Genomic DNA, 19,798 nt, shown 5'->3' on the forward strand with positions numbered 1-19,798 from the left:
AGCCAGCACATTGATGATGCAAAAGTTTTTTGAAAGCATGCTCTCTATCGTCTCAGCATTTTCTCCTAACGCATTACACCCATTCTGTAAGCTTTGGCAATACAATGTTCATGGAAACTTTTCACACAACAACCAGGAGTCATATTCCTTTATCAAATGACCCTTAAAAATGTCTGTTGTTTGAGATGTCAAAGGGTTGTAGTTGTCTAGTCACATCATTAAGAAAACAACCAAGTTTTCCCATGTGTAGATACTGACAACTACACCATGAATGTGGTCCTATGTGACAGCCATTGTAAGTTGCCAGTAATTATAGACCCAGGAAACAGTATATTTAAAAACCCTGAGAGGGAGCAGGGTTTTATCCTGATTTCAGAGCTGTTAAAATAAGATACATTGTCTTAGTATTAATGAAATATAGTAATGTATGCATACATTAAAGAAATGTATTTGAAGCATCCAATAGCTAATATTAGACTTTAAATAACTCAGTGGCAAGGCACATGTCTTCTTTCCTACGGCTCTCTAACCTAGCACACAACTCTACACACAAAAGGAGTCAATATATGCTGGATACTGGGATCTACATGTCTTCCAGATTTTTTACCTCTGTTTTTTCACTGAAGAGCAAGGAGCTATTTGCTGTAATAAAGAATTTGAGTTGAGGAGTGCTTTCTTTGAAGTGGTCTGTGTCCCCCCAAAATTCATATGTTGAAATCCTAACCCTCAAAGTGATGCCTTAGGTGATTGAGTCGTAAGGACAGAGCCCTTATGAATGGGATTATAAAGGGGGCCTGAGAGAACTCCCTTGACTCTCCCACCAAGTTGGTAGTCTGTAAACCAGATGAGGGCCCTCATCAGAAGCTGACCATGCTGGCACCCCCATCTTGGCCTTTTAGCCAGCACAACCGTAAGAAATAAGTATCTGCTGTTTATAAACCACCCATTTGATGGCATTTTATTATAGCACCTCTAAAACACTAATGTAAGGAAGGTGGCTAGCTTTTCGTTTGTCTTTTCAACAAAATACAGAAACTTCTATATTATTTTGGCTTGAACACATTCACCTGATCTTAGAGTCAGGCATGAGAAATTTATGCCGAATACAGTCAACTGGAAACAAAAATTCTTGGCTTGTTTTTCAGAGTCCTCTGTTCTGTACAGTCACTGCATCCTTATCTCCTTCCCCACCCTTCGTTCTATACACTCCCTTCCTCCTTCTTTACTTTGTTCTTCTTCCTACATCTTTCAATCAGTGTCCAATGTTATTACACAAGAAAATACAAAAGATTGGAAATCTACTCTCTCAAAGGAGAAACCCATTTTTGCCAAGGTCAAATCATATTTATACTCTATCACACTTATTTTTTATACTACCCAAAATTGGTTGTATTGGTATCTTGCTCACCGTTTTTGGTGCAGAAGAGGCAAAATGTACTATAACATTGCTAGAGAAACTCAGATGAGGCAATTTCATCGGCTTATGTAAGAACATTTCAAAGAATTCTGCTTTCATTTGTTGAGTATTCATAATGTAACTAATACTTATTAAGCACCTTGTATTTGCCAGACACACTATTCTAAAATTCCAGTTGTGGGTAAAAATAGATATAGACGTGCCTGCCGTAAAGTTTATAACATAGTGATTTAAAGTTCCATCCCTAGTCCTATGATTCTCAAAGTTATCTAGCCAAGACCTCGTCATTGAATTCCAAAATTACCCAATAATTCCACCTGGATATAATTGCAGGGTCAGTAGATCTAAGACTGAACTTATAAACCCAATTTTATGGCCACTTCCTCCCCATTATCTCCTAATAAAGAAGATAAATGTTCCATACTTCTTTATTTTAGTGAATGTTGCCTTTATCTGTATAGTGTCTCAAGGAAGAAACACAAAAGTAGAAATGATACCTCCCTTTTTCTCAAGCCAGTTTCTTATCTATCACCAAGTCCTGTTGATTTTACCTAACATTGCATAGCACTGTCCATTTCTCTCCATTTCACCACCACCATCATAGCCCTAAACCAAACCGCTAACCTGTTTTTTGTGAACTTCTACAAAAGCTTATAAACAAGCCTCCAGACATTAATGCTAACACTCCTTCAGTCCATCTCTTATTCTGAAGCTAGGATGGATACAAATGTGATCATGCTTTTTTTTTTTAATTCATTGCTCTATCCTCAGCATCTATGAGTATTTGGCAATAGTAAGCACTCTTAGTATATGTTGACTATCTAAATAACTGTCTCCTCTTTCCTTACATTTTTAAAATTTCTTTATTGATTAAGTTATTACATGTGTGTCCTTATCCCCACATTACCCCCCACCCCCCCACTCATGCCCTCACCCCCCTGGTGTCTGTGTCCATTGGTTAGGCCTATATGCTTGCATATAAGTCCTTTGGTTGCTCTCTCCCCCTTCCCCCACCCTCCCCTGCCTTCCCTCTGAGGTTTGACGGTCTGATAGAGAAACATCGATCCTTAAATGTTAAAGACCAGTATCTTTGACGTGGCCTGTACAATGCTGCGTCGCTTTTTGTTCCTGCCTAGGCTCCAGTGTCTCTTACCAGTATCCCTCCCAGAGTCTTCTCACTCTTTGTAACACACAAAGTAACTTTTTTGGCTTCAACCAAACTGGGTTTCTTAAGCTTCTCAGACAAATCCTGCTCCCTCTCAGGGTTTTTAAATACACTGTTTCCTGGGTCTAGATCTGTCATCCTCCCCCACTTCATGAGTTCTTACCTATCCTTCAACTCTTAGAGGTCCCACGCTGTCTCCTTAGAGGTCACACGCTGTCTCCTTAGAGGTCCCACGCTGTCTCCTTAGAGGTCACACGCTGTCTCCTTAGAGGTCACACGCTGTTCCTTAGAGGTCACACGCTGTCTCCTTAGAGGTCCCACGCTGTCTCCTTAGAGGTCACACGCTGTCTCCTTAGAGGTCACACGCTGTCTCCTTAGAGGTCACACGCTGTCTCCTTAGAGGTCACACGCTGTCTCCTTAGAGGTCACACGCTGTCTCCTTAGAGGTCACACGCTGTCTCCTTAGAGGTCACACGCTGTCTCCTTAGAGGTCACACGCTGTCTCCTTAGAGGTCACGCGCTGTCTCCTTAGAGGTCACACGCTGTCTCCTTAGAGGTCACACGCTGTCTCCTCAGGCAGGACAGCCCACCCTCCCTGCACCCCCAGGCTGCAATAGTTTTCTCTGCATTTACCTAAGAGGCCCACGCCCCTTTCTGTCACAACATTTTTCTCCATTTGGAATTATGTGTTTGTCAGTGTGGTCAGTTGATTAATGTCAGTTTCCTCACTTAAAAGGAAGTCTCTATGCCACTGGTTCTCAGCCTTCTGGCCCTTTAAATACAGTTCCTCATGTTGTGACCCAACCATAAAATTATTTTCGTTGCTACTTCATCACTGTAACGTTGCTACTGTGATGAATCGTCATGTAAATATCTGATATGCAGGATGGTCTTAGGCGACCCCTGTGAAAGGGTCGTTCGACCGCCAAAGGGGTCGCGACCCACAGGTTGAGAACCGATGCTCTATGGGACTATAGGGATGTCTTCTTTGGCTCATTAGTACCTAGCACCATGTCTGGCCTATAACTGGAACACTATAAATATTTACTAAATGAGGGAAATATTTTTTGAGAAACTCATTAATTATTATAACGAAACATATGCTTATTTTATAAAACCTCTCAATATCATTGCAAATAAAATGACAATTTGTCATCACTTGTTTCCTTCAGTAGAGTGCAGTCTATAGAAGGTTTGCTTTTTTTAAATTGAGTTGTTTATCACCTTAGAGAAGGCAGTAATGAAAGTATTCATTTAGAATACAAGCTGTAAACAGACAGAATCCTGACTTCTTCAATGTTTATGGAGTTAAAACTTAAGAAGTTTATCATTTATAATATAACTCTTGTCAGGTAGCAAAACACTTTTAATTCACATTTCAGGACCTAAGAGAAAATGAACTGGGTAAAAGCAAATAGAATCAGCCATGAAGTTGGCGGACTCAATTTTTCACTCTGCCAAGTGTCTGAGGGGGGATTACTTAATTCAGCCAGTGAGTCAACAAGTCAGTGTAATTCTCTAAATCTGGTTATTTTCCTTTGCAAAATGTATTTGTACTCTCTACCACAAAAGCATATTTGCAGAAGGCACTGACTATGAAATTCTCTTTGTCACAGTTATTGAAAAAGAAGATACAGAGCCCATAATAATTAGACAATTGATGTTTTCAAAATAAGATTAAGGTTTTCATTCCCATTCTAAATTCTTGTCAACTGAGCTGTTAAAACTCCACCCAAAAGAGAATTATATTTAAGAACTTGTAAAATTTCTCTAACATGAATCCTGAAAACTTGTAACACTTTAGTAACTTAGTGATATGTTGTTGCTAAAGGTATTTGGAATTATTAAATATTATTTCAGAATTCAAAGACCCAATAATTTTACCAACACTCCATATGTATCAAATTAAAAAGATTTTTTTAACTAAAGGAAATGAACTATGCATTTTTCTTGGTGAACATTTCATGTAATCAATATGCTATGCAACAAGTATTTCCATATCACTTTATAGTTTGTGGCATTAGTTGCCTAATTTTATTCTCAGAATAATCCTATGAGAACAGCATTCTTATCCTCTCTTGTTCGCAGATGGCTAACCTGAGGGTTGCCCAACATTATGAGACAGCAAATGGCCAAGCTGCTATTTCATTTATGTCTTCAGGTTTCAAGTCCCATGCTCTTTGACTCTATACCATTCTGAAGAGAAGGGCTATGGATATGTTTAAGTTACTTGAGAGTAAACCAGAATAAATGGTTAAAAGTTCTAGTATCTCTAAACTTCAATAAAGGAAGTCTGTGAATGGGGTGATAGTAATTATCAAATGTCTTAAGAGTTCTTGTTCTTCACCAAATATGTTCACCCTTCCCCCTGTCCCTGAACTAAAGTTACAGGTTGTTTCTCTTGGAAGTTCAGGGTCAAACCCAGACTTGAAACTCTACTGAGTCCTGGAAGAAGTTTGATCAGAGAAGCCCACAGAAGCACGTATGAGAGGAGAGGGGGTAGGATCTTAAGGTCCAAGTTGCATTTTGACATTTCCTTCTCTTTCCCTTCTCTCCTCTGTTCTATCCACCTTGTGCAGGAAGGCAGGGGAACCCTTCATTATTCACTGGGAGCTCCTTACTAGCATTATAGGGACATATCACAGAGTAGAGAATGTCAGAGACCAGGATGCCCCCCAACATCAACCAAACAACCCCTTTTCCCATGGGTGAATCAACTTCAGAGCCATTCATGGAGGAATTAGGACTCAGACTCAGACCACAGTTGTCCTTCCAGATGTGCTTTTCAGACGCACCCTGCATAGCAACCACTAAAATAGCCACTCATTTCTACATTTCCCAGAGCTGTATTAATTGATTTTTTACCTTTCACTGATTTTTTTTTCTATTAGAGTTAAGGAGTTAAGGCACAGAAATGGAAAGAAATGGCAAATATTTTTTCAAAAGAGAACTTTAAAAACTCACTTTTTAAGACTCAAGCTTCTATTTTATCTCCTGAGAATTAAGCCTGGGCTGTTGTGTTCAAATTAAAAAATGAGAGGCTTGAAATTAATACATTTATTTTATCGGACTCACTAGCATTTTTTACTTCCTATTAGAGCATTCCCTTAGTGTCTAAAGGTAAACCAGACTGGTAGATAGGGCAGGAGAACGTAAACAAGTCGGTATCATGTATCACAACTGCTTAGACAACAATTCAAAAATGCCTTTGTTACTATTGGACGCAATGGTGTGTTAGTACATTGTGAAGGACAGGACTTCCACACACACATACACACACCCAAAAGAGCTAAGTCAACATAGCAAGCATTTTTGAATGAGGCAATATCTTTAAATTTTTCAATAAAGTTTCAGCAGACCCTGAAATGTCTAAAGTCAGGGATCAACTGACAGTAGAATTGACAATAGAATTTAAGAGGCTGATTCCTGAACCTGTGTTGATGCATGAAAATGATTATAATCCCAAGTCTGTAAAAATAAATATTTCCAAATCACCATCATAGAATGAAGCCAGGGCCTTCCATCGGTAGAAAAAGCTGTTATGTTCAGAGCTTCCACTTCCCGCAAGAAAGCACTGATTTTTTTCAAAGTCTTTTCAGCATCTAGGAATAGTAGTTTTATAACTGCTTTGTAACTCTGTATTTGGAGGGGTAAGAAAATAAGCTATACAAGACAGTGTTTTTATAAATGAACTTCAATTTATAAAAATAACTAACTGATCTTGGGTTGTGACGGTTCTGTTTACAAATAATACACCATAATGTATGCAACCAAATTCACTTTTCAGGATATAAAGGCCTGGGAAGCTTTGCTAAAGGGTAGTGCATTTTACCCATTTGATGGAGAGCCATTAAAGGATTTTGAAAAATAAAATCTCAAGATTACCTTGGAAGCTCTGTGTTAATGGGATTAGAATATTAATGCAAAAGTCACAGCAAGGGATGATAGCTGGGTGGCATCAATTAAAAAAAAGAAAGAAATGCAGAAGTGAATTTTGAGGTAAAATTGGCAGGTATTAGTAACTGATTCAGTGTAAGAAACACTGATCATGGCATGAAAACACTTTCTCTATTAAGCAGAGAACTTTGGAGCAAGGGTCAAAAGATCATCAGGCTAGATCAGCGGTTCTCAACCTGTGGGTCGCGACCCCTTTGGCGGTCGAATGACCCTCTCGCAGGGGTCGCCTCAGACCATCCTGCATATCAGATATTTACATGACGATTCATCACAGTAGCAACATGACAGTGATGAAGTAGCAACAAAAATAATTTATGGTTGGGTCACAACAGGAGGAACTGTATTTAAAGGGCCAGAGGGTTGAGAACCACTGGCTTAACACATTCTATTCAGTACAGGACTGTGGAATCCCCCAAAAGACTGAAGACATGCTGCAATGACACCCCACTTTGCTTCTTTAATTTCAACATAGGGTGATATGTTTACAGAGACTATTATGCCTTTAGCTTCATTCCCCCCGCCTTCCATTGTTCTTTTTCTATCTTGCTACTCTGTCTCTTTATTATGTTAGAGGTGCTATGACTTTCTTTTCTTCTGTAGGAAAAAAGTCACCTGTGCTTGGCCCAAGGATCTGCCTGGTCACATATCATTTCTTCCATTACAGGCACCAAGACATTTTTTAAAAACACATATTATTCAACGACTGATGGTTTTAGTTCCAGTGCATAATAAAAAAATAGAAAGTTCAATGCATTTTCTGCCTCTGCCAGTAGACAGACACCCAGTGATTTATTTTATCATAATAAAAAAGTATTTATGCTGTGATTCATGTCTCTAATATAGTGTCATTATTCTGTGGCTGTGCTAGCTGTAGAGGACGAGTTGTTTATAGTTACAGACAGAGTGTCAGACACAGACCCGAGTTATTCCACGGATGGTGGCAAGAACAGGGCAACCTGGAAGAAACTAACTGTCCAGCCGGAAGAAGGACTGCACGAAGTGGAAGTAACCGAATATTCTGTTACCTTCTGTGCTTCTCTTCTCCCAAGGGAGGCATTTTTGGGGGGTCTGGTCTTTACTGAAGCAGTGAGCTTATTCATATTCGGCTCTTTAATTGTGACTTTCTTTTTGTTGTTGTTGTTGTTGCTTAAAGTATTACAAAGGGCATTACATATGTGTCCTTTCCCCCCCCCCCCGCCCTTGACAATCCCCTGGCCTCCCCTACCCCCCAGTGTCTTGTGTCCATTGGTTATGCTTATATGCATGCATACAAGTCCTTTGGTTGATCTCTTACCCCCCTCCCTCCTGACCCCCAACCCTCCCCGGCCTTCCCGCTGCAGTTTGACAATCTGTTTGAGGCAGCTCTGCGTCTGAATCTATTATTGTTCAAAAGTTTATAATGGTCTCTATTATCCATGAATGAGTGAGATCATGTGGTATTTTTCCTTCATTGACTGGCTTATTTCACTTAGCATAATGCTCTCCAGTTCCATCCATGCCGTTGCAAATGGTAAGAGTTCCTTCTTTTTTACAGCAGCGTAGTATTCCATCGAGTAATTGTGACTTTCTTAAAGATCAAAATTTGTGATGTCATCGCTCTCCAAAGATTCTTCTGGGATTTCCACAGAGGAAGGTGTACACATAGCTAGCCTCAGAGTACATGCACCAGTGTGGACAGGCCTGGACCAATCATAGAACGTGAACATTTATGGTAGAGTATGTCCCCTTGACCACTTCTAACAGTCTCTGTTTTTTTCTTGTCCTGAGTTAGATAGAACAACTATGTTTCTGGAACAAGCTAAGAGACTTAGATTTCCCTTTAGAAAGTCATACTTTTAAAAAGAGTAATATCTAAAAAGCACCCATATTATCATGTCATAGATTTCAAAACTGTTAATTTTCATATTTTCCTTCTAGCCTTTGTATGTGTGTGTATTTTTAAAAAATCACATGTTATATATGCAACTTTTATTTTCAGAAAAAAAATAGTGAGGGGTAAAGTTCCCCTTTGTGCCCTGGCTGGTTTTGCTCAGTGGATAGAGCGTCAGCCTGCGAACTGAAGGGTCCCAGGTTTGATTCCAGTCAAGGGCAGGTACCTTGGTTGCAGGCGCATCCCCAGTGGGGGGTGTGCAGGAAGCAGCTGATCGATGTTTCTCTCTCATCAATATTTCTGACTCTATCTCTCTCCCTTCCTCTCTGTAAAAAATCAATAAAATATATATATTTTTAAAAAGTTCCCCTTTGACCATATCTCCAGACCTACTGTACCTTTCCCTGTTTCCCTGAGACAAACACTATGATAAGTTTGATAGTCATCCTTTTTAATACTTTTATAGACATCAATAGAAATCCAGGAACAAGATGTAATATTTCTATGGGTTTTGAAAAAAAATCATATGAAAAATCATTCTATACATATTATTCTGCAGCTTAAAAAAAATTAATATTAAGTGTTTTAGACCTCTTTTTATTGATTCATATAGTTCTGGTCCCTTTCTTATGTCTAGATGGCAATATGAGAATACTATATTTTTTCCATTTATTTATTATGAGCATTTGAGTTATTCCTATTACTTTTTGCTATTTACAACAATGCTGTAATAAACATCCATTTCTGGGTCTTGTGCGCATGTACAAATATTTCTCTAGGAAATACTACATTCTAGAGTTAACACCTTTCTCATTTTACTGTCAAAACACACTCCCAAGTGGCTGTCCCAGTTCACATACCCACAGCATGGTATGTGGTTATCTGCTTACCCATCCTCCTCCTCTATTCTGGTGATTGTCACACTTCTTAATTATAGTTCGTCTGATGAGTAAATGATGCTCTCTTATTGTAGTTTTAATTTAGGTTTCCCTGATTACTGGTGAGATTGAACATCTTTTCATGTGTTTACTGGCCATTTGTGTTTCCTCTGGATTCATTATGTGCCTAAATTATCCTGCTGATTTTTTCTTGAATGCAAAAAAAAACACAACAAAACAAAGCAAAAAAAAACCACTCGAAAGCATTTCTACATAAAAGGAAGCTGAAGGAAAATCATTTGCAGACTTGTTTACTAGAGCAGTTCTCTTGAATCTACCTGAAAATAGTCACTTCATTGTGCAATTTCATTCTAGAAAGAAGAGACGATGGCATCACACTCGCTTAATGCATACATACATTATTTAGTCACAAATAATCTTCAAAACTGAAATTCTGTGTAACTTCCTTCAGAATTAACACATAACATGCGTTAGTAAGCATCACTGTGTAATGGCGAAAGCGTGGGCTTTGGAGTTAGAAGGAGCTGACTTCTTATTTCAGCGACATCAGTTTCTACCTGGAAAAAACTTGGGAAGACTACTTCGTGTCTCTGAGCCTCCGGGACATTTTCTGACTTTTCTTGGTCTTTCTGGCACCTGGGCCTTCTCCATCTCCTTCCTGGTTATCATTCCCGGTGACTTCACCACCCATTTTCATGACAATTCGACAGCCTGTCTTCGCAGTCTTTTTCCATTTTGACACCCCTTTTCTCCCTGCTACTTCAGTGAACCATTAACGTGGTCTCACATGGACCCATGTCATTACTTATGAGCCACCTATAAGAACTTCAGTTCCAAGCTTCCTTTTAGCCCAGTGGTTCTCAACCGTCTGGCCCTTTAAATACAGTTCCTCCTGTTGTGACCCAACCATAAAATTATTTTCGTTGCTACTTCATAACTGTCATGTTGCTACTGTTATTAATCTTAATGTAAATATCTGATGTGCAGGATGGTCTGAGGCGACCCCTGTGAGAGGGTCGTTCGACCGCCAAAGGGGTCGCGACCCACAGGTTGAGAACCACTGTTTAGCCAGAACATACTGCTCTTTCATCTTTGACCCTTCTCTTTCCTTTTCATGTCTTCTATCTCACTAGCCCTCCCTTCTCTTTACTAACTCTTAGCTTCTTTTCTTCTTCCACTCAGGAGCCATGTTCAACAATGCCTTCTCTCTCCAGAGCTCCCCTGGCCTTTCTGCTGTATCCTCCTTGTTAGTCTTCAGTTCTGAGCCGTGGTCAGGAAACTGCGGCTCGCGAGCCACATGCGGCTCTTTGGCCCCTTGAGTGTAGCTCTTCCTAAGCCTTAGGAGTACCCTAATTAAGTGAATAACAATGTACCTACCTATATAGTTTAAGTTTAAAAAATGTGGCTCTCAAAAGAAATTTCAATTGTTGTACTGTTGAGATTTGGCTCTGTTGACTAATGAGTTTGCCGACCACTGGTCCTGAGGACAGCCTGCTGTCTGTTTTCTCTGCTCTGTCCGTCATGCTTAGCACCTGGATGGGTAGATGAACCATGGCAGTGGTTCTCCAATTGTAGGTCCTGGACCGGCAGCACCCGTATCACCTAAGAACTTGTCAGAAATGCAAATAATCAAGCCTCACTCTAGGCCTCCTGGGTTAGAAGCTGTGGGGAGGTGGCCCAGCAACCTGTGTTCAGCATACGCTCCAGGTAATTGTGGTGAATGCTAATGTTTGGGAACCACTACTCCATAGATTCCTGACCGAAGCTGAACCTTCTTGATAATTCTTTGATTTATCCTTCAACTGAATACCTATTTTCCCAAATTCTCAAATGGAAATACAGGGTTCCCAGTGTCAACCACTATGATGTAGTATATCTTAGTGAGATTCAGGAATGCACTTCTTTTTTTCATTGTTAATTCTCACTAGAGGATATTTTTTCCATTTACTTTTAGAGAGAGTAGAAGGGAGGGCGTGTGTGTGTGTGTGTGTGTGTGTGTGTGTGTGTGTGTGAGAGAGAGAGAGAGAGAGAGAGAGAGAGAGATGAGAGATACACATCGATTGGTTGCTTCCTCCACACACCCTGACTGGGATGGGCATCAAACCTGCAACCCAGGTATGTACCCTTGATGGGGAATTTAACCCACGACCTTTGGTATATGGGACAATGCTCTATCCACTGAGCAATACTGGCCAGAGCAGAAATGCATTTCTAATATACACTTGTCCTAATTTTGACATAGGAGGGTCTATGGACTACACTTTGGTCTAGCCCTCATGATGGTTTTCTAATGCCCCTAACACCAGCCAATATCTCCTCCCTCTGAAAAGCATATGGCCTGTCTTTTACTGAATTTATGTAGGTAAATGCTTAATCCTTTCCTGTCCTGTCCACTTAGTACCTCACTCAATCATTATCATTTGTCTTCCCCAGTAAGTTGATCCTTGAACAATGCAGGGCTTAGGGGGTCTGACCTCCCACAGAGTTGAAAAGTCTGCATTATATTGAATTTTCCTGTATGCTTAAAAATATTTCCATGACATTGCCAATTCTTTGACTTCTTATTCTATTTTATTCCTTTTATTTACTAACAAAGTGCTTAAAAGAGTGGAGTGCTGACACTGCTTACATCCCCTCATTCACTAATTCCTACCACCCACATCACCTCACTAAAATTATTCTCTTTTAAAAAATATATTTTATTGATTTCAGAGAGGAAGGAAGAGGGAGAGAGAGATAGAAACATCCATGATGAATCATTGATTGGCTGCCTCCTGCAAGCCCCACACTGGGGATGGAGCCTGCAACACGGGCACGTGCCCTGACTGGGAATTGAACCGTGCCTGCTGGGCAAAAATATTCTCTTTATATTTTCCAGAAACTTCCTATTTGTCAAATCAAATTCCATTTCCAGTTTACCTCCTCTTCTCCGATGTTAAAGTTTTATCCTGGTGATCATTCTTTCCTTATTCAAACTTTTCTCTTTCTTGGCTTCTTATGAGAACAACTTCTCTCTGTTTCCCTTCTCTTGCTCTGTTTTTGGCTTTAATCCCAGTAGCATTGAGGGAAGAACTGTTTAAAGGGTGTATTATCTGTAATACCTCTAAGTGTTAAATTCTGCCTTTGGAAATACAAACATCTCTGAAAGATACACACAATTTGGGCTTCAAAATGCCCAGCTTGCATATATCCCAAAAAGATGATCCTGTTAACAGTTTATCTCATTTACAGCCCTTTGTACTCATCAGTTCAGGCTGTGTTTTCCCACGGGGACATCATTTACAGTGCCCAAAACATATTTTCACAACATTCACTTGACAACATCAGCTGAGAGAGAAATCTTCAGGATGCGGAGAAACATCAGGAGGCCATGAATTCTTAAACACCATAGCAAATTACAAAAATGGTGTGTATATTTCTTTGAAAATATGTTCAACAATAATTAACCAGGACAACAAGCATTAGATAGTTCAAGGACTTTGACTCAGTGAGTGCCACTCCCCCCACCCCTGCCGCCCAGTTGAGAGGATACTGCAGTATGTTTGTGCAGTGGTCAAGCTTTGTGATCCCCATGTACTTTGGGGAGAATGGTTTTAGTTCTTTGAAGTTCACACAGAAGCAGAAACAGGCTAGCCAATTATCATCTGGTGGAAGGTCTCTTTTAATGAGCAAATAAAAATGATTTATAATTAGTGCAGTTACATGCTTTTTTAATGAGACCACGCTAAAAATAAATCAATTCCCTTAATAGGCAAATGAATAATTTTTCTTCTAATACCCTTTAGCACATTCATTTATTCAACAAATTCCTTTTCCATTGCTTCACAGAGCAACCCTTAAGCTTTGGTTAGAGTTTCAGTGTTGTACTTTACTCGGATTATATTTTATTATACTTAGAAGATGGAGATGCCTGGTGTGATAACTTGGAGTGTGCATTCAAGATATAGATTAGTCTCCTGGAGATGTGGTTGGCATCGACTGGACCTTATTGGATGGCATTTCCTTGTGGTCTAGGTCATTGCTACCCATACTGACTCCAATTATGATATTCAGACCATCAGCATTAATATGACTTCATAATGTATTTGAAATTCTAGGGTCCTTAACCAGATCTTTTGAATCACAATCTTGGGGTAAGGTAAAGGACAAGCAATCTTTGTTCCAAAAAATATTTCAGGAGACTCGTCTGCGTGCTTAAAGGCAGGAAGCAGTCTTCATAGTTTCAGATGATTTATTCTGCTGCATTGCCTCACCTCTCCTTGCTTTGGGCGACCTATATCATATATCTTATTCATTCTTTATAAATTGTTTCAAGAAATAATCTCCACATCCCAAGATGCACCTTTTCTTTTCTTAAGGTTAAAGTAGATGCTTTTGCGCTCTCTCCCTTGGCATACTATGCAGGTTACATCACAGTAACCACATATGCCCATTGACAAAACATATTGTAAGGTCTTCCCTCCTCATATGGTCACCTACTGAAAGGAAAGGATTATAACTATTTTATTTTATATCCCTGGTACTGAAAATAGAGCTTGATTTTTAACAGGATAAAAGTACATATGAACTGGCAGACAGAACAATAGAAATTACCCAAATAACGCAACATAAATAAAATAAAAAATTAATAGAGCTGCAGGGACATTATGACTGTAATGGAAGAGCTGGCATTTGTATCATCAGAATACTGGGAAAGGGGCTGAAACGTATTAGAAGAAATAGTGGCTGAAAACTTCCTAAATTTGGCAAGAAACATACAACTAAAGAATTAAGAAGCTGCGCAAACTTCAAAGAGGATAAACACAAAGAAATCCATTCCAAGACAAAGTATAATTAAACTTCTGAAAACTAAAGATTAAGAGAAAATCTTGAAAGTGGGCAGAAAAACCACACCTTGCTTATGAGGGAAAAACAATGACAATGATAGCAAATTTGTCATCACAGCCATGGAAACCAGAAAGAAATGGAACAGCATTTTTCAGGTGCTGAATGAAAAAACTGTGAACCAGTGATTATTCATAGCAGCTTTATTTGTAGTAGCCAAAAACTAGAAACAACCAAAATGTCCTTAATAGGTGAATGGTTAAACAGAAGGTGATACATTCCATATTATGAAATACTACTCAGCAATAAAAATAAGTGAACTACTGACACATGCGACAACGTGTATGGATATGTAGAGCATTAAGCAGAGTTAAAAAAGTAATCTTGAAAGGTTACATACCGCATAATCTCATTTATATAACATTCTTTCTATGACAAAATTATAGAGAACAGATTAGTGGTTGCCAGAAGTCAGAGATGGGGAGGGGTTGGTGAGACTATAATGAGGTAGTGCAAGGAAGATCATTGTGGTGATGGAACAGTTTTGTATCTTAATTGTAGTGATGGTACATGAATCTACAAATGTGATAAAATGATAGAGAACTATGAGCATCTGTGTTAATGTAATTTTCTGGTGTTGATATTGTACTATACTTACATTAGTTGTAACCACTGAGAGAAATTGGGTGAGGGTATATGGAACTTCTCTGCATTTACAACTTCCTATAAGTTTATAATTGTTTCATGATAAAAAGATTTAAAAAAACCAATATGCTTCAAAAATGGTATAAAACATTGAAAGAATGCAGTTGGGGATGAGAGTAAGCCTTCTAGAACCCTATGGCCTAGAGCAGGGGTGGGCAAACTTTTTGACTCGAGGGCCACAATGGGTTCTTAAACTGGACCGGAGGGCCAGAACAAAAGCACGGATGGAGTGTTTGTGTGAACTAATATAAATTCAAAGTAAACATCATTACATAAAAGGGTACGGTCTTTTTTTTCAATAGTTTTATTCATTTCAAATGGGCCAGATCCAGCCCACGGGCCGTAGTTTGCCCACGGCTGGCCTAGAGCCATAGAGAACTCAAGAAAGAGTGTATGCAGGCTAATTTGAAATCCAGGAAAGCAACCTGGAGAGAGTTGGGGGAGAAATTTTCTTTTTTTGGGGGGGGGGTAGGGGCAGAGAAATTTTCTTTCTGTAAGTACCAGGAGGCAGAGAAACGCCACAATAGACTGTGAAGTCCTCCAGGACTATGATCGTGATGTATTTGGCAGTTGCTCAAAACAATCCTATATAACAAAAGGCTAATATGCAAATCGACCAAATGGCAGAACTACTGGTCACTATGACACGCACTGACCACCAGGGGGCAGACGCTCAATGCAGGAGCTGCTCCCTGATGGTCAGTGCGCTCCCACAGGGGGAGCACCACTCAGCCAGAAGCCAGGCTCATGGCTGGCGAGTGCATCGGCGATGGCGGGAGCCTCTCCCACCTCCGCAGCAGTGCTAAGGATGTCCGACCGATGGCTTAGGTCCACTCCTCATGGGGAGCAGGCCTAAACCATCAGTTGGACATCCCCTGAGGCTCCCAGACTGCGAGAGGGTGCAAGCCAGGCTGAGGGACCCCAAACCTCCAAGTGCACAAATTTCGTGCACAGGGCCTCTAGTGAAAAAATATTTGTGGACTGAACAAATAGAAAAACGAGAGTGCCAGGTCCTAAGGAATGGCTTATTGGTTGCAGTCAGAAAGAAGAGCTAGAAATAGACTTTGGGGAGAATTAAAAAGTCCAGTAGATCTCATAGAGGTGTGTCAAAAGTTACCCCTTAACCTTAACCTTCTAGGTTGCTCAATGTATGGTTTCTAGCATCTCAGAATAGTAGAGGAGGGAAGAAAGGGGAGTAGGTCTTGAGTTAATGTTGTAAAAGCAGCTGATCTCTGGCTAGACTTGTAGTGTCAGGATCAGGAATCTGTACACTGAGATACTAATTATATTTCTGCAAGATTTCCATTTCTCTTAGATTCTTGGTAAAGTTATTTAGAAAACTCTAACTTGTCATGAATATCATGAGATGGAAAGATCTTCCCCTGCTCAGCAGAGATCAGGAGATAAGTATGGAGGCCAGGTGATAGCATCAGCAGGAGATTTTGAAGTTGGACATCAGGGGGACAGTTAAGGGAGATGATATAGTTAATGAAATGGAACCAGGGAGGGAGGGAGAGAGAGAGAGAGAGAGAGAGAGGGGGGGGGGAGAAGTTTTCCCCCACAATAGACTGGGGAAGGGAAGGGAAGGAAAGGGAAGGGAAGGGAAGAGAAGGGAAGGAAAGGGAAGGGAGGAGAAAGGAGGGGAAGGGAGGGGAAGGGAAGGGAGAAAACTGTGAACTCTGTTTATATCCCAATGAGCCTGATCATTTCCATGGGTCCTGGGAATTGTTTGGTGTATAGATGCATTGGTGTATTTTGATTTTCTAATCTGATTGGGCCTGTCTACAATGTAAAAGTGCATTAATAGAATGAAATATACTTATACTACTACCACCCTCTCCAGTAGGGATCAGTGTGCAATTCAGAGAGAATAACGGATAGCAAGAATGTCCAATAAAACAGTAAACAATCTGTAAAATCATGTCATGAGGAATAACAAATTGACTTGATTTAAAATCCACAAAGCAATAGTGGCCACTTGGATTTTAATACTAATGCAAAGTGTATAAAAAATCCATCTTAGAAGGTTTCTGAAGTGAATATTAAATTTATATAAATTTATTCAGTCAATGCTTTTGAAACAGCCACGTGAACTTTAGGACATCAAAGGGTAAGATATTTATTGAATGCCTACTGAGGCAAAGGATTTTATGTCTTAAGGATCATAGAAAGATATAATTTTGCTTAAGTTTTTAAGTGTGTGTGTGTGTGTGTGTGTGTGTGTGTGTGTGTGTGTGTGTGAGATGAGTCTTCCCAAACTTACTCCAATGAAATATTCTTTCCTTTACCTACTGGCCTCTGCTCCTACTGTCTTACTACTCACTTATATATAATCTTAGTGCATTCATTCATTCATTCATTCATTCATTCATTCTCCAAGATTGTGTACATTACTATTTGTCAATTATTGTAAAATGATACAGGGTTCCTACATATCACAAAAGAAATATTAAAGAAGAAAAACGCACATGAGCAGGTGGAGGAAATGCAGGCCAGGGTACAGGATACTAAAAGATGGGATGGTGAAGGGGGGACAAGAATAAGGGTAAGCATCTTCAAATATATCCAAGAGAAAGGAGGTCTGAAATCTGGAAAATAGATATACAAGCAACAGCAAATACGGGAAGTCCAGTGGCCATTCCAAAGCACTGTGAGATTCCTGAGGTTGGGGATGATGTCTTCTTTGTTTCCCTCTGATTAAGCTCTGCCTATAATATACATAATTCTGTACACAGAGAACATTCAATACATATTAGTTCAACAAAGAAATGAATGCGAAAACAGCAGCTCTCTTCTGAGGAATATAGAAATATTTACGTACATCTGACATGGCATAGTGTATGACATCATCTTTCTACAGGACCTTTCAAGACTTAACAAAACCACTGACTTCTACCCAAACAAGAAAGTGAGAAGGGATGGACCCATACCTGAGCCCCAGGGTCCTCCACGTTCCACCGACAGGATTGATTTCAAAGTCTTTAGAGAAATTCTTCCATTTCTTCAAACTTATATAAGTAAAAATGAAAGAATTATATTTTTTAAAAAGAAAACGACTAGCTTAGAGCCCATGTTTTGTCTATTTAGAAGCCTAGTACGGAAATTGGAATGTACATTAGGTGATAATACACATGGGATTCGCCCTAGCCAGTTTGGCTCAGTGGATAGAGCGTCAGCCTGTGGACCGAAGGGTCCCAGGTTCGATTCTGGTCAGGGGCATGTACCTTGGTTGCGGGCACATCCCCAGTGGGGGGTGTGCAGGAGGCAGCTGATCGATGTTTCTCTCTCATCGATGTTTCTAACTCTCTGTCCCTCTCCCTTCCTCTCTGTAAAAAATCATTAAAATATATTTAAAAAATACACACGGGATTAGAGCATTGGAAAAACCTTAGGGCTGAATCTTGACACTTGGGAGTTTCCACCTGAAGCTGGAAAAAAAGGCAGCTCAGGGCATTTGAGATACGGCTCACTTCCTTCCAGTCAAAAGGCAGTTACATCCCTTTGTTCTGTGTCTGGGCAAAAGTCACTAAACCAAAGGAAAGAACATGTTTTAGTGGAGGGTTTTGAAATGGACCGTGGGACAAAATTGAGGTGAGCCAGAGAAGCACATCTTTAGACAGAAAGCGTGAGTCTGCCCCGTTACAGAACACAGATTAGGCCACTGGTATTTTGTGAAGGAAAAATGATATTAAAAGAAACAATGCACGCTAAACACATCTTGCATCTGCCATCTCTCTCTCTTTCTGATATGTTTTCTGGAAGATTGTCTTGACTTTATTTTCCATCTTATCTATTTAAAAATCTTTCTGTAATCAGTTTATTCATTTATCTCATAAAGCCCCTTTTGTTTTTTCCTTTTTCAAAGTCTCCTTTTTCTGTTTCATCAATGAAAGAACATTATTAATCTTTTAAAATACTAAGTGCTTTTGTTTTCCAACTTGTCTCTTTTCTCAGGTTTATTTTTTCTTATTGAGCATTTATCCTGACCGCTCTGTCTTGTGGTGGATGCTTTTCTCAAACCTGGTGCTGTATGGTGAAGAGAGGCAAAGGAAAAAAATAAGAGCAGACTTGGAGACTCAGTCCCATTAGATTCTAGAGTAGATGGTAAATTTTTAATTTTTAATTATTGTTTTCCCAGAAATAACTTCAGCCACAATCATTGCTGGTCATTGGCTTGTGAGAAGCTAGCAGCAGGGGGATTGTTATCTGGAAGGAGGAATGTCCTACTCTGTGACAAGTCTTTACTTTCTTTCACCAGTCTATTAATAATTATTTACTAATGATTGTTAGGTAATTGCACTATTTTAAAAATGGTCCTGCTCGCAAAAGCATGGCTAAGATATTGTAATAGTAACATTAAGTAATTTTGCTGAGATAGTCCAACTTTGAGTCGTACCACAGGTAAGTATAATGTGTTAATGGGGGTAGGTGGCTTTTTTATATATTGCAAACTGAACTGCCAGGTTTGAATAATCAAACTTTAAATAATAAGCTACACAAGAAATATCAAGCTTGCCATTCATGCTCAAATTTAAAACCAAATTCTTGCCTGTGTCCTCTTCACATTTGCTCCCCATTTATGCACATGGTCCTCTACAGGGGCGCATTGTAACTCCTGCTTTCTCTAGAATGAAGACCTGACATGCTCTAAACCCTTCACAAAAGTGTGCTTCTGTGGGAGTACAGGCGTCCTGTGACTCTGAGGTGCTATGAGAAGAGGAGGGGTGTGGGACTCCCTAGGCACCGACTCCCTCTCATGGAGATGAGTATGAGTCCTTGCTGGTATTGAGTTTATTTTAAAAACTATTGTTGTTTTCTTTTGTCAACATTTCAGCAGAATAGAGAGCATACTCAAACTTGGCAATTTGAGGAGAGTTTTAGTTAAGGGAGTATTTGCAAATGCATGGGCACAGGGATAAGAAAATCAACAAAGGAGAGTGTAGTTCTCCGTATCTGACAGT

This window comes from Myotis myotis, unplaced genomic scaffold (assembly GCF_014108235.1).
Source record: "Myotis myotis isolate mMyoMyo1 unplaced genomic scaffold, mMyoMyo1.p scaffold_m19_p_4, whole genome shotgun sequence".
Classification (NCBI taxonomy): Eukaryota; Metazoa; Chordata; class Mammalia; order Chiroptera; family Vespertilionidae; genus Myotis; species Myotis myotis.